Here is an 18107-nt window from a genome sequence, read left to right on the forward strand (position 1 = left end):
TAATGTAGTTGGAAAAATCCTTTGGATTCTCCTTAACCCGATTTGCCAAAGCTATCTCAATCCCCATTTTGCCCTCCTGATTCCCTTCTTAAGTATACTCTTACTGCCTTTATACTCTAAGGATTCACTCGACCTCTCCTGTCTATACCTGACATATGCTTCCTTCTTTTTTTTAACCAAACTCTCAATTCCTCTAGTCATCCAGCATTCCCTACAACTACCAGTCTTTCCTTTCACCCTAACTGGAATATACGGTCTTTTGTCTCGTTATCTCATTTCTGAAGACTCCCATTTTCCTACCGTCCCTTTACCTGCGAACATCTGCCCCCAGTCAGCTTTTGAAAGTTCTTGCCTTACACCATCAAATTTTGCCTTCTCCAATTTAGAACTTCAACTTTTAGATCTAGTCTATCCTTTTCCATCACTATTTTAAAACTAATAGAATGTTTAGGTTTGTTGTGTAAGAATTTGCGGACTGTGCTTATCGGGTATCTGTTACTTTGTAGAAAGTGTTTTTCTTCGACATCCCATAGTTCCTGGGTGTTGCATTATGTTGTGGCTCATTTAAAAAATGTCCTGATTCAGCTCCGTTTGTGGGTGTTGGGATGATTGCTCCTATAGCTGAGTATCTGGTCTGTGTTTGTCGCTTTCCTGTAGACGCTGGCCTGCACCTCTCCATTGGCTTTTCATTCTTCTGTGACATCAAAGAAAGGGAGTCTGTTGTTGTTCTCTTCCTCTTTGGTGGACTTTATACCAGTAAGGATGTTGTTTATCTGTTTGTGGGTTTCTTCTAACTTGTTCCATTTTGTGATGACAAAGGTGTCGTCCACATAGCAGATCCAAAGCTTGGGCTGGATCATGGGGAGGGTTGATCGTTCCAACCTCTGCATAACTGCTTCTGCCAAGAATTCTGATATTGGTGAGCCCATGAGAGTCCCATTGATTTATTTGTAGGTCTTGCCGTTGAAGGTGAAATGGGTTGTGAGGCACAGATCTACTAGTTTGAGGATGCTATCCTTGCTGATGGAGTTGGTGCTGTCAGGTGTTTCTGTCTTTGGTTTGTCTAGCAGTGAGGCCAGTGTTTTTTTGGCCAGGGTGATGTTTATTCATGTGAATAGACCGTCATGCCGAAGGAAACTATGACCTCGCCATCCTCTACCTTGGTGTTTTTGATGATGTTAAGGAATTCCTGGCAGGAATGGATGGAGTGGCTTGACTCTTCCACTAGGTATTTCAGTTTGCGTTGAAGTCCCTTTGCTAATCTGGATGTTGATGTGCCAGGAAGTGAGACTATGGGTCTGATGAGGGCCCTTGGTTTGTGTTCCTTCGGTAATCTGTCAAAACAGGGTGCGTTGGATCCTTCAGGTTTCATTCTTTGGAGGTCTGTTTTGTTAATTTTACCTGTCTTGTGAAGTTTCCTCAGGGGATGCTATAATACAGTTTTCTAGCTGTGGAGTTGGGTCCATCGCCACCAGTTGGTAGGTGTCGGTATCTGCGGGTTGGAGTTTGCTTTTTCAATATATTGTGTTCTGTTCAGGGTGACAGTCATGCACCCTTTGTCTGCTGGTGGGATTACAATATTTCTGTCTTTTCTAAGTACTTCCAGGGCTTTCCTTTCCTGTATGTTGAGGGTGTTCCCTTCTTTCTTTCTGGTTAGTGTTGGTGCTACTGTCTGCCTGATGGCCTGCTGGATTTCTACAGTAAGTCTGTTGTTTTTCAGAGTTGAATCCAGTGCTGCGAGGAAGTCCTTTTTGTCTGTGTCCCTCATACTAGGAGGGCTTTTTCCGTATCTGAGAGTGGTCGGTCCGACAGGTTCTTCAGGAAGGGTTATGCCCCAAACGTCGACTCCCTTGCTCCTCAGATGCTGCCTGACCTTCCTTCTCCAGTGCCACGGTTTATCAACTCCGACTCTCCAGCAACTACAGTACTCACTTTCTCTTATTCTTTGATTCTATGAAATGTATTGGCATAGCAACATGACAAGTAACATGAGTTTGACTGGGACAACACTACTATTATAGGACAAGCCAAACAGAGAACAGCCAGGGATTTCCTAGAGGCATGGCACTCATCCACTGATTCAATCAACAAGCACATCGACCTGGTCCCAATATACTGGCCACTGCAGTGGACAGCTGGAACTGACAACCGGAAGCGGCAGATTCAAACCACTATAAATGCCGGAGGAAAGATCACAGAAGCGCTTCACAGGAGGCTCCCAAGCACTGAGGATGTCACCTAGACAGGGGACGAAACGTCTGCAACACAAATTCCCAGTTCGGCGAACAGAACCACAACAATGTATTGGCATAGATAAGTCAGTGATAGGAGCCCCATCTAGTGGTCTATTTGAGGATCAGTAAGACCTCACTTCAAAGAGTGGCAGATAATCTTATGTGACAGTCAAGGAGCTCCCATCCATTAACTGTCAGATTGGCAGACAGGTAGTCAGGCTGCTTCTGCTTGCAGACTGATAATTATTTTACCCATGACAGAGAAGGAAACAAGAAAGCTGTGATTGCATGCTGCTACACCAGACATTTCCTATCTATATTTATTTTATAAATTAAATCAGAAGGCTAGTTAAAAGCTCCACAGTGGCCCGATATAGATCATGTCTATTTGTCAGTGAAACAATGAAATATATGCAGCTTGACAACATCAATAGGTTCCCTGGTGTATATCTATTTCACAGTATTGTTAGAGTGCTCAATTTGTTTATGTATATTTGTTTTATGGTTATACATAATAATTATTAACAGATTATGGTAATCATCATAGTTTGGGTTATTTTTGGCTTTACAAATAGCTATATTCAGAACATGGCAAAACACTGTCCAGACCATTGTTTTTGATTATGTGCCTTAAGAGTATGTCATTGAAATGCTTTTAAATGCTGCAGTGAGGATTTGAATCTGTTAGCATAAAGACAGTCTTAGAACACCTGTTAGTGTATCCCACATATCAAAACGCATGTTCCACACTAAGTTCTTTCTTAGCATTAAAAAAATGACAATTGTGTTTCCTTGTATTCTGGAGAGGTACCAGTTAGCTCAGTTGGCTAGACAGTTGGCATATCGATCAGGTTAACATTAACACCACGGGATTTAATTCTCATTATGGCCAAAGCACTTTGCATGATTAGGCAAACCATTGGACAGAGAAACCTAGATGCAGAAGCACACTGGAAGCCTCCTGACACTTAAATGTTATTAGCAGAATTAAAATGCATCTTTGCAATTCTGTAGGCTAAATAAAGACTTCAAGGTTTGTTGTATTGACAGCTACCGAGGCCTTTAGTGTCTATATATGCTCAAGTACTCACCTAATGAATGCTCGCTATCTAGATAATCTCTATCTTCACATATTTAACAAGGATGACTAAGGAACAAGTAAGCACACTAGTCTCATATTCCATATTGAGATGTCTATCCGTGTTAAAGAATAGTGCAGCAATGGTACATGTAAAAAAACAGCTAATAACTGGACAAATATTAGGATGGTTAAAGGAATACTCCAATATCAGAAATGCAGAGATGCATTGCACAAAGCAGCCAGCACAATCTTGCTAATTGTGATAATTTCACATCAATGCAAACAGAAAAGAATGAGTTGTAGATATCTGAAGGATACCAGGAAGTCTGATGGTAACACAATTGATGCTGCAGGAAGTAAGTGAAGTACTCAACTTTCACGGATGATTATGGTATTATTTTGAAGACTGAACCTATTAAATATCTGTCACTTTTTCCCCAATCTCTTGTGATTCAAGTAAAATCTTTGTTTTTCACTGTTAGCTATGACAACCGAATCATGAGCCTCAACATCAGCGTATTATCTATTCCCATTGTTATATAAGTGAATCAAAATACCGAACAGTTTTTACATAAAATATTCTAGTGATTTATTGCAGCTATTTAAACTGGAAGGATGCCAATAAGCTTAAGTGGATAACTGCAGGCTCATTAGCTTGAGTTTGCTGATAGGTTAAATACTTGAAGATATCATTATAGACATCCTGAATGGTTATTTAGGTAGACAGAGCCTGACAGAGAACTCCTGGCATGGTTTCCACAAAGAAAGCCAATTCTTCCAAATTTGATTTGAGTTTTTTGAAGAAATCACCAGGTTAGTGGACATCAAAATAATAGCAAAATACTGGAGATCTGAAATAAAAACAGAAAGTTTTGGAGTAAATAAAAATAAAGATTACTGGAGAAACTCAGTAGGTTTGGCAGGATCTGTGGAGAGAAAAACAGACATTGCCATACCAAGTCCAGTGACTCTTCACCAGAACTGAAAGCAGCTGGGGAATGGTGGAACTCAGTCTGGCAGTGTCTGTCAAAACAGAAATAAAGTTAACATTTCAAGTCCAATATGAACATTCCTCAGAACCAGAGTTCACAGACGAGTTTCTCCAGCAATCCCATTTTTTATTAGAGGATATTGAAAATTGATTACCTGGATTTTCAGATAGTTTTCAATATGGTTCATCACAACGTGCTTCTCTGCAAGATAGAATCTCGTAATGAATTGAGAATTGGCTGAATGATCACAGACAAAAAAAACTGTCAATAGATTTAGATCAGCTTTTCAATGTGCAACAAATTTTCTGTTACTCTCATGTTCGTAATACTTGCATATTCGCTTCACCACTGACAGTTGTGAGTTTAGCTGATGAGACATCTTGCTCTGAAATCTTCTCTCTTTCCCTTCACATCTTCACCTCCTGTTTTCCTTCAATCTATTCTTAAAACCCAGTTCAATGACCAAGTCTTTGGTCACCCTTTTGAATATCTGCTCCATTGGCTCATCATCTATTTTGAAATATTCTAAAATTGAATAGAATTAGCTTTATTGTCACATGTACTCAAATGAGTACAATGAAAAATTTACAAGTTGCCACTTACAAGTTGCCACCATCTTAGGTATAAGGAACCTAAGCACAGATTCTTCAGTAAAAATTCTTAGCAAAAAAAATAGAAAAATAAAGAAATAAAAAGCCCTTTATTACAGATCATAGGAATAAGTTAGAAATTAGAGACATATAAAGCTCAGAACAATAGTCCTTCCAACCCAGGCCATATTGACACCAAGCCTCCAGTCCACAACAGACCTCGACTCCAGACCCTGCTGGGCTTCACCTTGTGGCTCTCGAGGCCAGGAGGCTGCTCTGGAATCAACTCGAGGTTGGAAGTCCACACAGAGGCCATGCCAGGCTGAACTCCACCATAAGCCACCAAGAGACTGCCAGATCACCGAGAAACAACCATGCTATGCCAGGAGATTGCCACGCTGAGCCGGGGCACCACTACGCCAGGCCGGGAGTCTGCCATGCTCGACAGACAGAATGCCTCACCATGTCCAAGCTGAGGCAGATATTCCCAGTCCACGCTAAGGCCAGGAGTACAGGATGTCTCTGAGAAGAAAGAGAGAAAAACACACAAAAAAGAACAAAAAGTAAAATGAGCTGACGAGCTCCAGCTGAAGCGGCCTACTGTTCTAAAAATGCTATACTTTCTCTGACTGGGAGCCTCAATTGGCTTGCTGGTATTTAAATATTACTGATACCTGCAAAGACGAAAACACATCTGGTGAAAAGTATCTAACATGGGAACTTCCTTGCACATGTATGAATTGTTAATAGTGTTAGTACTGAATTGCTAGCAGGTCCTTTAACTTTTTAATGTCCACCTGTGAAAATGAAGGGTGGAAGACAACCAACCAATTTAAAGAATCAATTGGAATTTAAAAATAGAATTTTAATTTTTTCATCCAATGTATATTGTGTTGAATTATGTAAGTAATTTAGGGCACATCAAGCTATTACTTATGAACAAATATGGAAGAAAATGGAGCGAGAATAGGTCACTCAGGCCATGGGCCCCATTCTGCCATAGTATGTTGCCTCCTGGGTGCCAGGGTCAGAGATGTCTCAGATCAAGTCTACAGGATCCTTAAGGCGGAAGGTGAGCAACCAAAGGTCGTGGTACACATCGGTTCCAATGACATATGTAGGGGAAGGGATGAAGAGCTGAAAAATGAATATAGGGAGTTAGGTTGGAAGCTAAAAGGCAGGACGAGGAGAGTAGTAATCTCAGGACTGCTACCAGTATTACAGGCTAGTGAAGCTAGGAACAGAGAGGGAGTGCAGCAGAACACATGACTGTCGAGCTGGTGTAGGAGGGAGAGCTTCAGATATGTGGATCATTGGCATACGTTCTGGGGAAGGTGGGACCTGTACAAGGCAGAGAGGTTGTACCTGAACTGGAGGGGTACGAATATCCTGGGCGGGATGTTTGCTAGAGCTCTACAGGAGTGTTTAAATTAGTTTAGCAGGAGGGACCGGAGCTACGGATCAGAGGATGAGGTAGCTGGTGAACAGGCCGATACAGCATCCAGAGAGTCTGTGACGAGGAATAGACAGTTGATAGGTCAAAGTTGCAGTCAATGTGTCTATTTTAATGCAAGAAGTGTTAGGAATAAGAGCATGGCTCAGTACTTGGAGCTACGATGCTGTGGCATTACGGAGAGTTGGATATCACAGGGCAAGAATGGTTGATGGATGTTTAGGTGTTTCAAAATGAATAGGGAGGGAAGTAAAAAAAGGTGGGGGAGTAGCATTGCTATTTAGGAGAAGAGGAGATCGTTGAGAAGAGTTTGTCTACTGAGTCATTATGGATGGAGGTTAGAAACAGGAAAGGAGCAGTCACTTTATTTGGAGTCTTCCATAGACCCCCCCACAACCAATAGCAACAGGGACATGGAGGAGCAGATTGGGTGGCAGATCTTGGAAAGATGCAGAAGTAACAGGGTTGTTGTCATGGGTGACTTGAACTTCCCTAATATTGATTGGAACCTCCTTAGTTCAAATAGCTTGGATGGAGTAGTTTTTGTCAGGTTTGTCCAGGAAGGATTCCTGACTCAAAATGTAAATAAGTCAAGGGGACAGTGCGGGCTGGAAGTTTGAAACTAGGATGAGGTGGGGGAAGGGGAAATGAGGAAGCTGTTGAAGTCCACATTGAAGTGTTCCGAGGCGGAAGATGAGGCGTTCTTCCTCCAGGCGTCTGGTGGTGAGGGAGCGGCGGTGAAGGAGGCCCAGGACCTCCATGTCCTTGGCAGAGTGGGAGGGGGAGTTGAAATGTTGGGCCACGGGGCGGATTGATTGATTGGTGCGGGTGTCTCGGAGATGTTCCCTAAAGCGCTCTGCTTGGAGGTGTAGAGGGATTGGATATCCATGGTGAAGATGAGGCGTTGGGGACCGGGGAAACGGAAGTCTTGGAGGAGGTGGAGGGCATGGGTGGTGTCTCGAACATATGTGGGGAGTTCCTGGACTAGGGGGGATAGGACAGTGTCGCCTCTACACCTCCATCCGCCATGACCAGGGCCTCCAAGCCCTCCGTTTTTTCCTCTCCAGACGTCCCCAACAGTACCCTTCCACCGACACTCTCATTCATTTGGCCGAACTGGTCCTCACCCTTAACAATTTCTCCTTTGAATCCTCCCACTTCCTCCAGACCAAAGGGGTAGCCATGGGCACACGTATGGGCCCCAGCTATCCCTGTCTCTTTGTTGGCTACGTAGAACAGTTGATCTTCTGTAATTACACCGGCACCACTCCCCACCTCTTCCTCCGCTACATTGATGACTGCATTGGCACCACCTCGTGCTCCCGTGAGGAGCTTGAGCAATTCATCAACTTCACCAACACATTCCACCCTGACCTTAAATTTACCTGGACCATCTCTGAACCTCCCTCTCCTTCCTGGACCACTCGATCTCCATTAGTGACGACCGACTTGACACTGACATTTTTTACAAACCCACCGACTCCCACAGCTACCTGGATTACACCTCTTCCCACCCTATCTCTTGCAAAGATGCCATCCCGTATTCCCAATTCCTCCGCCTCCACCGTATCTGCTCCCAGGAGGACCAGTTCCACCATAGAACACACCAGATGGCCTCCTTCTTTAGAGACCGCAATTTCCCTTCCCACGTGGTTAAAGATGCCCTCCAATGCATCTCGTCCATATCCCGCACCTCCGCCCTCAGACCCCATCCCTCCAACCGTAACAAGGACAGAACGCCCCTGGTGCTCACCTTCTACCCTACAAACCTCCGCATAAATCATCCGCCAACATTTCCGCCACCTCCAAAAAGACCCCACCACCAGGGATATATTTCCCTCCCCACCCCTTTCCGCCTTCCGCAAAGACCGTTCCCTCCGTGACTACCTGGTCAGGTCCACGCCCCCCTACGACCCACCCTCCCATCCTGGCACTTTCCCCTGCCACTGCAGGAACTGTAAAACCTGTGCCCACACCTCCTCTCTCACCTCTATCCAAGGCCCTAAAGGAGCCTTCCACATCCATCAAAGTTTTACCTGCACATCCACTAATATCATTTATTGTATCCGTTGCTCCCGGTGCAGTCTCCTCTACGATGGAGAGACTGGGCGCCTCCTAGCAGAGCGCTTTAGGGAACATCTCCGAGACACCCGCACCAATCAACCAAACCGCCCCGTGGCCCAACATTTCAACTCCCCCTCCCATTCTGCCGAGGACATGGAGGTCCCGGGCCTCCTTCACCGCTGCTCCCTCACCACCAGATGCTTGGATGAAGAACGCCTCATCTCCCGCCTCGGAACACTTCAACCCCAGGGCATCAATGTGGACTTCAACAGCTTCCTCATTTCCCCTTCCCCCACCTCATCCTAGTTTCAAACTTCCAGCCCGCACTGTCCCCTTGACCTGTCCGGACTCGTCTGACCTGCCTACCTCTTTTTCCACCTATCCACTCCACCCTCTCCTCCCTGACCTATCATCTCCTCCCCCACTCACCCATTGTACTCTATGCTACTTTCTCCCCACCCCCACCCTCCTCTAGCTTATCTCTCCACGCTTCAGGCTCACTGCCTTTATTCCTGATGAAGGGCTTTTGCCCGAAACGTCGATTTTGCTGCTCGTCGGATGCTGCCTGAATTGCTGTGCTCTTCCAGCACCACTGATCCAGAATCTGGTTTCCAGCATCTGCAGTCATTGTTTTTACCTCAAAATGTAAATAGACTTACTAGAGGGGAAGCCATATTGGATTTAGTGCTTGGCAATGAATCAGGTCAGGTGTTAGATCTCTCGGTGGGAGAGCATTTCGGTGCTAGTGATCACTACTCCCTGACCTTTACTATAGTCATGGAGAGGGACAAGAGCAGACAGTATGGTAAAGTATTTAATTGGAGGAGGGGGAATTACAATGCTATTGGTCAGGAATTGTGGAACATAAATTGGGAGCTGATCTTCTCAGGGAAATGCACAACAGAAATGTGGAGGTTGTTTAGAGAACACTTGCTGCAAGTGCTGCAAAGGTTTGTCCCACTCAGGCAAGGAAGACATGGTAGTGTGAAGGAACCTTGGATGACAAAAAACGTGGAACATCTAGTCAAGAGGAAGAAGGAAGCTTACTTATGGTTGAGGAAGCAAGGATCAGACAGGGCTCTAGAGGGTTACAAGGTAGCCAGGAAGGAACTGAAGAATGGACTTAGATGAGCTAGAATGGAGCATGAAAAAGGAAAATCTCAAGGCATTCTACACTTACCTAAGGAATAAGAGGGTGGCCAGAGTGAGGGTTGGGCCAATCAGAGATAGTGGAGAATACTTGTGCCTGGAGTCAGAGGAGGTAGGGGAGGTCCTTAATGAATACTTTGCTTCAATATTCACCAGTGAGAGGGATCTTGTTGTTTGTGAGGAGAGCATGAAACAGGCTGATACACTTGAACAGGTTGATGTTAAGAAGAAGAATGTGCTGGAAAATTTTAAAAAACAAGAGGATAGATAAGTCCTCTGGGCCAGATGGGATATAAACAAGGTTTCTACAGGAGTAAGGGAAGAGAATGCTGCACCTTTGGCAATGATCTTTGCATCCTCACTGTCCACTAGAGTAGTGCCAGATGATTGGAGGGTGGCAAATGTTATTCCCTTACTCAAGAAAAGGAATAGGGATAATCAAGGGAATTACAAACCAGTCATTCTTATGTCAGTGGTGGGGAAATTATTGGAGAGGATTCTGAGAGACAGGCTGTATGATTATTTGTAAAAGTATAGCTTGATTAGAGATAGTCAGCATGGCTTTGTGAGGGGCAGGGTCATGCCTCGCAAACCTTTTTGAATTCTTTGAGGATATGACAAAACATATTAATGAGGGTAGAGGAATGGATGTGGTGTATATGGATTTTAGCAAGGCGTTTGATAAGGTTCCCCATGGTAGGCTCATTCAGAAAGTAAGGAGGCATGGGATACAGGGAAATTTGGCTGGCTGGATACAGAATTGGCTGGCCCATGGAAGATAGAAAGTGGTAGTAGATGGAAAGAATTCAGACTGGAGCTCGGTGACCAGTGGTGTTCCACAGGGATTGGTTCTGGCACTCTGCTCTTTGTGATTTTTATAAATGACTTGCATGAGGAAGTGGATGGGTGGATTAGTAGGTTTGCTGATGACATGAAGATTGGTGTAGATAATGTGGAGGGCTGTTGTAAGTTGCAATGGGACATTGACAGATGCAGAGCTGGACTTAGAAGTAGCAGATGGAGTTCAACCTAGAAGAGTGTGAAGCGATTCATTTCAGAAGGTCAAATTTGAATGCAGATTATAGGGTTAAAGGCAGGATTCTTGGCAGTGTGGAGATACAGAGGGATCTTTGGTCCATGTCCATAGATTCCCCAAAGTTGTCATCCAAGTTCATAGAGTTTTTAAGAAGACGTGTGGTGTGTTGGCCTTCATTCGCGGGAGATTGAGTTTAAGAGCTGAGGTTATGCAGCAGCTCTATAAAGCCTGCTTAGACAACTCTGGAATATTGTGTACAGATCCGGTTGCCTCATTATACGAAAGATGTGGAAACTTTAGAGTGTGTGCAGAGGAGATTCACCAAGATGCTGCCTAAACTGGAGTGCATGTCTTATGAAGAAAGGTTGAGGGATCTAGGGCTTTTCTCTTTGGAGCAAAAAAGGATGAGAAGTGACGATAAAGGTGCACAAGATGAGAGGCACAGATATAGTGGATAGCCAGAGACTTTTCCCCAGGGTGAAAATGGCTATCATGAGGTGGACATAATTTTCAGGTGATTGGAGGAAGGTTTAGGGGAGATGCCAGGGGTAGGTTATTTACATTCAGAGTGATGGGTGCGTGAAATGCATTGCCAGCAGTGGTAGTAGAGTCAGATACATTAGGGACATTTAAGCGATTCTTAGATGGGCACATGGATGACAGTAAAATGGGCCTGAACTGTGCTGTAGTGTTCCATGTTAAAACAATAGTGATTGATGTTCTATCTCAACTACACTTACCTTCCCTGTCCCCATATCTCAATCTTTTGACTCTGAAAGTTTATTAATTGTAATGTTGAGTATACTGAGCACTTCTTAGGTAGATTCATAATCTCTTGAATGAAGAGATTTCTCCTTAATCTGGTGTGAAAAAAAAATCTAATGACTGATCACTTATACTATGACCCTTTACTCCAGATTCTCTGGTATGGGAGAACATTTCACAGCATCAACTGTAATAAGCCCCTCAAAGATTCCATAGCTTTCAAAGAGATCTTATTTTTCTAAATTCTTGAGAACATGGCCTCGTAACTCAATCTCTCCTCAAATAAGAATTTCCTCATCCCATGAATCACTCTTGTTAGCCTTTGTTGCAATTCCTTTAAGGAATAAATATTTTTCCTGAGGCAAGGATATTAAAGCTACACGCAGTACTTGAGGTGAGAGCTCACCAAGGTCCCATAAAGTTGTAAATGATATTTTTGCTTTTGTAATGCTCAAGAGATATGCAGAGAAAGTGGGAATGGGATACTGAAATTACATGATCAGCCATGATCATATTGAATGGTAGTGCAGGCTCAAAGGGCCAAATGGCCTATTTCTGTACCTATTTTCTTTGCTTCTATGTAATATAGTTTAACATACTATTTGTTTTTCTAATTGACATCTATACCTGCATGTTAATTTTCAGTTATTCATGCACAAGGATACTCAAATCCCTCTGAACATAAGAACATAAGAAACAGGAACCAGAGTGAGCTATATAATCCCTTGAGCCTGTTGTGCCATTCTTATAATCACAGCAATTCTTGGCTACAACTCCACTTTCAATCAAACATCTGAATAAGGAATAAAAGAGGCCATTCAGTCCCTTGAGCATGTTCTGCTATTTAATCAGATTAAATCTGATTGTAACCACAAATCCACATTCTGCCTACCCCTGATAATCTTTCACTTGCTTGCTTAACAAGAACCTATCCATGTTTATGCAGTCCTCACTTTCTCCAAGAATCTATCCACTTAAGCATTAAAACATTCAAAGACTTTGCTTCCATCAGCTTTTTATGAAGAGAGTTCCAAACACTCTGAAAGAGACAACAAAAAGCCTCATATCTGCTTTAAAATCGGTGATCCATTATTTTTAAACAGGAATCATCATTTCTTAATTCTCCCATAAGAGGAAACATCTTTTCCACATCCAGCCTGTCAAGGCTCCTCAGGATCTTATAGATTTCAATTAAGTCACCTTTTACTGTTTTAAATTCCAGTGGATACAAGTGAACCTGTCCAACTTTTCCTCATAAAACCCACCCATTCCAGGTGTTAGCCTGTTAATCATTGTTGGAACTGCTTCCAATACATTCATATCCTTCATTAAATAAGCGAAGCATTACTGTACACAGTACTCCAGATGTGGTATTACTATAGTACTATGTACAACTGAAACTTAATCTTCCTACATTTTTATTCATTTCATTCAATGTGATAATATTCTATTAGCCTTCCTAATTACTTGCTGTACCTGTGATTCATGCACAAGGATCGTGTTTACCAACCACTGATGGATTCTAAGAACTAACTTGCTTGCCAATGAAATGCAACCACAGGCATCACACTAATGACAAAATCATTATCACATTTATATTTTTAACAATGCAACAACAAAATCTATTCTCAAATCTATGCAATTTTTAATGTCCTTAAAAAGTTTCCATTAATGGTTAACATAATACTAAAATGCACATAAGTGTAAAATTACATTTCTTGTAAAAAGTAGAGCTACGCTTTTATCTTGATAAAATGGTTGGTGGAACATAAGCAAAAGATTGAGAATGGCTGCACTAAGTCCTGTAGATCCCTGTGCATTTCAGAGCACTACAATCTCTCATCATTTAGGTAATAGGCACCTGTTTTATTCTTCTAGCAAAATTGGACAATTTCACATTGTTACACATTATACTCCACTGACCAAGTCTATACATGCTCTGTCGACCAACCTATATCTTTTTTCAGCTTCCTTATGTCCTCTTCACAACTAACCTTCCTACTTTTGTGTCATCAGCGAATCTGGCAACCATGTGCTTTGTCCTTTCATCCAAGTTATTTATATAAATTGTAAACAGTTGAGATCCTAGCACTGATCCTTAATCCACATCACTCCTTCAATTTTCTTGACCTGAAAAAAAAATGGCTACTCTCTGTTTCCTTTGGTTATTCAGTTAATATTCTATCCACTAAACCATAAGATTTTATTTTCTGAAATAACCTTTGGTATGGCACTTGATCAAATGATTTCTGGGAATCTAAGTACAGTAGATCCAGTAGTTCCTGGTTATCTACAGCATATGTTGCTTCCTCAAAACCCTAAGAGATTTGGTAAATGTGAAAACTATGTTGACTCTGCCTGATTACATTGAACTTATTGAAGTGACCTGTTATAACTTCTTTCATAATAGCTTCTTACATTTTCCTTATAACAGATGTTAAGCGAACTGGTTCCGTTTTCAGCTTTTTGTCTCTCTGCATTTTCCAGTAAAGGAATTACTTTTGTTAACTTCACATTGAATAAGACCTTCCTGAAGTCAAAGGAATTTTGAAAACCAATGCATAATTTATCTCACTAGTCACTTCTTTTAAGTTCCTAGGATGAAGTCCATCAGGACCTGAGCATCTGTCAGTCCACAGTTCCAACAATTTACTTGGTCACACTTCTCTGGCAATTGAAAATTTCCGGACTTCCTTCCATTTCCTGGTTTAATTCTGCTTCTGTGATGATAGTTATACCACCTATAGTGAAGACTGATGCAAAATACCTGTTCATCTGTCATTTCCTTACTTTCCATTTCATGTTCACTTCAAATGTTCCTTAATTCTCTCAGAGGCCAAACATCTGTCTATCTCAACATTAAACATATTCAAAAATTGAGCATCCACAATTCACTGGGACACAGAATTATTTGAGTGAAGTAATTTCTTCTCATCTCAACCCTAAATGATCAACCTGTTATCAAATGAATATGTCCCCATGATCTAGACTCCGAGTGAGAAGAAACAACCTCTGAGTATTAACCTTGTAGAGGCCTTTCTGACTCTTCTATGTGTCAATTAGATCATCTCTAATTCTTAGAGTCATAGAGATGTACAGCATGGATATAGACCCTTCGGTCCAACCCATCCATGCCGACCAGATATCCCAACCCAATCTAGTCCCACCTGCCAGCACCTGGTCCATTTCCCTCCAAACCCTTCCTATTCATATACCCATTCAAATGCCTCTTAAATGTTGCAATTGTACCAGCCTCCACCACTTCCTCTGGCAGCTTATTCCATACACGTACCACCCTCTGCGTGAAAAGGTTGCCCCTAAGGTCTCTTTTATATCTTTCCCCTCTCACCCTAAACCTATGCCTTCTAGTTCTGGACTCCCTGACCCCAGGAAAAAGACTTTGTCTATTCATGCTATCCATGCCTGTGGTGAAACGGTTAAAAATTATGTTCCAATACATGTGTGAATCTAACCGGAATGGAGGTGTTGCTTAGTCCCGTGTGAATCTTATTACACACCTCCCCGTGTGAATCTTATCTGTATGTAACCAGAATGGAATGTGTTTTTTAGCCTTGCTCTGCTGTTCACATGAATGTTTATATCTGGAAAAGAGTATATCAGCTGGAAAAGTCTCCAGTTCGGTGAGTCTGCTCCGGGGTTACGTTTAACCGCCGAGCGTGGGTTGTTGGCAACCGCTCTACGAGAACTGACGGCTCCCAGTTCCGGTAACATGTAGAGTGAGTATAAGCCAGACCCGTTGTATGAGACCTGGTTGTGGCGACGCTGCGGGGAATAAAATGCCCATATTCTAGCAGACTCGCCTCTTGGTCGTTTGTTCTGTGTCAGACTACTCTCCTACGAACCTGACCTTGAGAATTTTTTAAAACAGAACCAGACTCTGAAACAAGCTGCAAACAATCAAGCAGCCAAAGTGTTCAACCTGTTCCAGTTACAAAAATCTCCTGAGAACAAACCTCTAAGATATTCAACTACAAGAAACCTCACAACTTACTGTGAACCCTTTGCTTTACAAAACATTCACTTTAACTTAAAAGTATTGAAACCATTCAAGACGTCATAGGCCTACAATATGGAAAGCTGGAAATCATAAATCAAAGACTCGAATAAATTGTGATCTTCTGAAATGCATCACTTACATCTGTATTAATGTTTTCCATCTGTGATTTGAGTTAATTCAGGGCAACTGTGGGAATAAATATCCTTTATTTTAAAATTGATGAAAAGTTGGTGCTGAATTATTTAATTGGAATATATACTTCAAGGATAAAGAAGACACTCCTTCGATACAAAATATACTGATTTTGGACAGTAAGAGGATGTAAAGTATGTGCTGGAAACTGTAATTTCCTTATTCCCCATTATAATCTCCTCCAAAAGCTCTACATTTACTCTGGCTAATATTTTTCTTTTACATATCAGTAGTGGCTTAATCAACTTGCTTGATATCTCTTACTAGTTTCAATTTATATTCTTCTTTTGTTCCTTGCATCAATTGCAGCTAATGTTTCATTCATTTTTCTTAATTTCTCTCCAGGCATAGCCATATCACCTAAATAGCTAAATAAGGGGCTTAATCCTTGCTAAATATTTTTGAAGTTCACTGGATTCAGATGTATTTAGTACTCTTCTAAGTGAAAACAAAATGGTAGTCTATAAACCACCAGAAAACATATTTCCTTGGATTAAAGCTAAGCTCAAGGGCATATAACATAAAATGTTAGATGGAATGTAATAAGGATAACTACTGTGGTACATGGAATATAACACATATGTTTGGTAACATTTCTTTCTTTAATTTACTGTTTAAAGAATATTGTATATTCATGCTATAGTTCAATTTCACTGTTATTTTTGAAATTATTTAAGAAAAGGATTTAAATGTATTGTTTTAAGTGACATTAAAATAGCAATCATTATATGTTAAATAAAATACAATATTTCTCACCTCACAGAAACCGTAGATTCAAGAGAATCCTTGATCCCCTCTACTCATAGTAGCAAACTAATAGAGGTTTTATCTGGTGGAAAGAAGATATGGATATACTGTATAACAACCTTCGTGAAAGTTTGTGGCCATATCTTATATCAACCATTAACGCCTTAATCCTTTTATAACAAACTTGTGTTATCTATTTCTCCTCATAGTTTCTTTGTGAATATGCATCTTATCTGGCCAAGGCAAATGGCAAGGGACATAGCCAAATTAATTCTCCATGTGAGAGACAACGTTGCCTTTACTTGTCTCTCAAAAGTGACCTACTTGAAACCTAGAATGCATCATTTGGAAGAATTGGCAGCGGCAGCATTTTGCCAAACTTACAAGTGGCATATAATAATAGAAACACTAAAGATATTCCAGTTCTCAATCTTCTGCATTGTTAAATATGTTTTCTTTTTAAATTAACAAAGTCTCAGTGAATTAACCTGACATAACAACATTCAACTTTGAAACAAAAATGAAAATTACCTCAAAATTCCAAATTACCCAAATAAATAAAGAAATAATATTCAATAAGTGGTACATTTACAGTTTATAATGTATAAGCTTCACAGGAATTATATCAAAGTACATTGTTACATTCTGATTAATAGAATGCAGTTGCTTTGTCGCACAAATCAGCCTAATTTGAATCTATAGTAGATTGCCATTTCTTCACTGTCACAGAAGAGAATTTCTGGAAAACTCACCTGATCAGCAATGTAATGTTCTGACATTACGTGGTATGTTCAAGAAGGCTATACCACCCAAATCATAATGGTGATGCAGACCCTGCAGATCAGCTAGCTATTGCCCTAGTGGCCTAATGACAGCAATAGTTGATGCACTGCCATTTGGCAATTAAAATTCACTCCTGCTGAACTGATGTCCATTACAACCAGACTGTATAAGATGCACTATTTTGAGCTTAGATCCTTTCTCATTGCCAGCATTAACTGACATCTTTTGTCTCTTTATGATGGCTCCAGAGATGGTGAGGAAGCAGATATCCTCTAAGACAGCTAGCACTCTGAGGATGCTGTTGTGAAAATCTACTTTGTGTTTTAGAATATAGGTTTACTTTCAGGAATATAACATTGAGATTGGAAATTAGATTGTTAATTGAGCCCTGATCATGAGTCCTGATTAAGGGTCTTACCGAAACGTCAATTCCCCTGCTCCTCAGATGCTGTCTGATCTGCTGTGCATTTTCCAGCGCCACACTCTTTATACTCTGAATTTCCAGTATCTGTAGACCTCACTATCTCCAAGGAACTAAGGAATCTGAAGAAAGCATTTAAAACTCCATTAGCAATACAAATTGCCACAGAATCAAATAGTAGTGTGGAAAATAAAACAATATGGACCCTAATCTTAATATTTTTGGCTAGGTGCGAGTTGTACCAAGTTTATTGGAATGATACTTACCACAAGGCCCAGAGTGTTTTCTCGCTATACCTTACTAAGTCTGTCTCATTACCTACTTATCCCACCCCTATGGTGAACCTTACATCCAATTCTAGCCCAATCTTGTCACATGCCATTCCCAGAACATTCAATTTGATTTTTAGATTTTTCATTTGAAACACAATTAATTGTAAACTGTAAAGCAAAGTCTAATTCCCCAATATCTTTTCAATTTTTGTTGTTAGTTCTACAGCAAAGGGTACTGCTATACATTTATTCTTCATATGTGCACTATTTTGCTCATATATTTTTATTGCACTTCATCTGCCATTGCTTT

At 41.3% G+C, this 18107-nt stretch overlaps 1 long non-coding RNA gene across 2 annotated transcripts in view; it reads right to left on the reverse strand.

Moving 5' to 3' along the window:
* The window catches only part of LOC148147640 (uncharacterized), a 45011-nt gene that overhangs the window by 17236 nt on the left and 9668 nt on the right, over positions 1 to 18107 (reverse strand). Inside the window, exons 2-4 of one of the 2 annotated variants that reach the window (XR_015759570.1) lie at positions 17523 to 17647; positions 16331 to 16403; positions 4462 to 5419 (exon numbers count right to left, since the gene is read on the reverse strand). This is a non-coding gene — a long non-coding RNA (uncharacterized LOC148147640). The remainder of the gene's footprint in view (positions 1 to 4461; positions 5420 to 16330; positions 16404 to 17522; positions 17648 to 18107) is intronic. The other variant, XR_015759569.1, reaches the window with a different exon arrangement.

Source organism: Chiloscyllium plagiosum, unplaced genomic scaffold (assembly GCF_037043375.1).
Source record: "Chiloscyllium plagiosum isolate Xiang-an unplaced genomic scaffold, Cpla_swu_hap1 HiC_scaffold_15, whole genome shotgun sequence".
Taxonomy (NCBI): Eukaryota; Metazoa; Chordata; class Chondrichthyes; order Orectolobiformes; family Hemiscylliidae; genus Chiloscyllium; species Chiloscyllium plagiosum.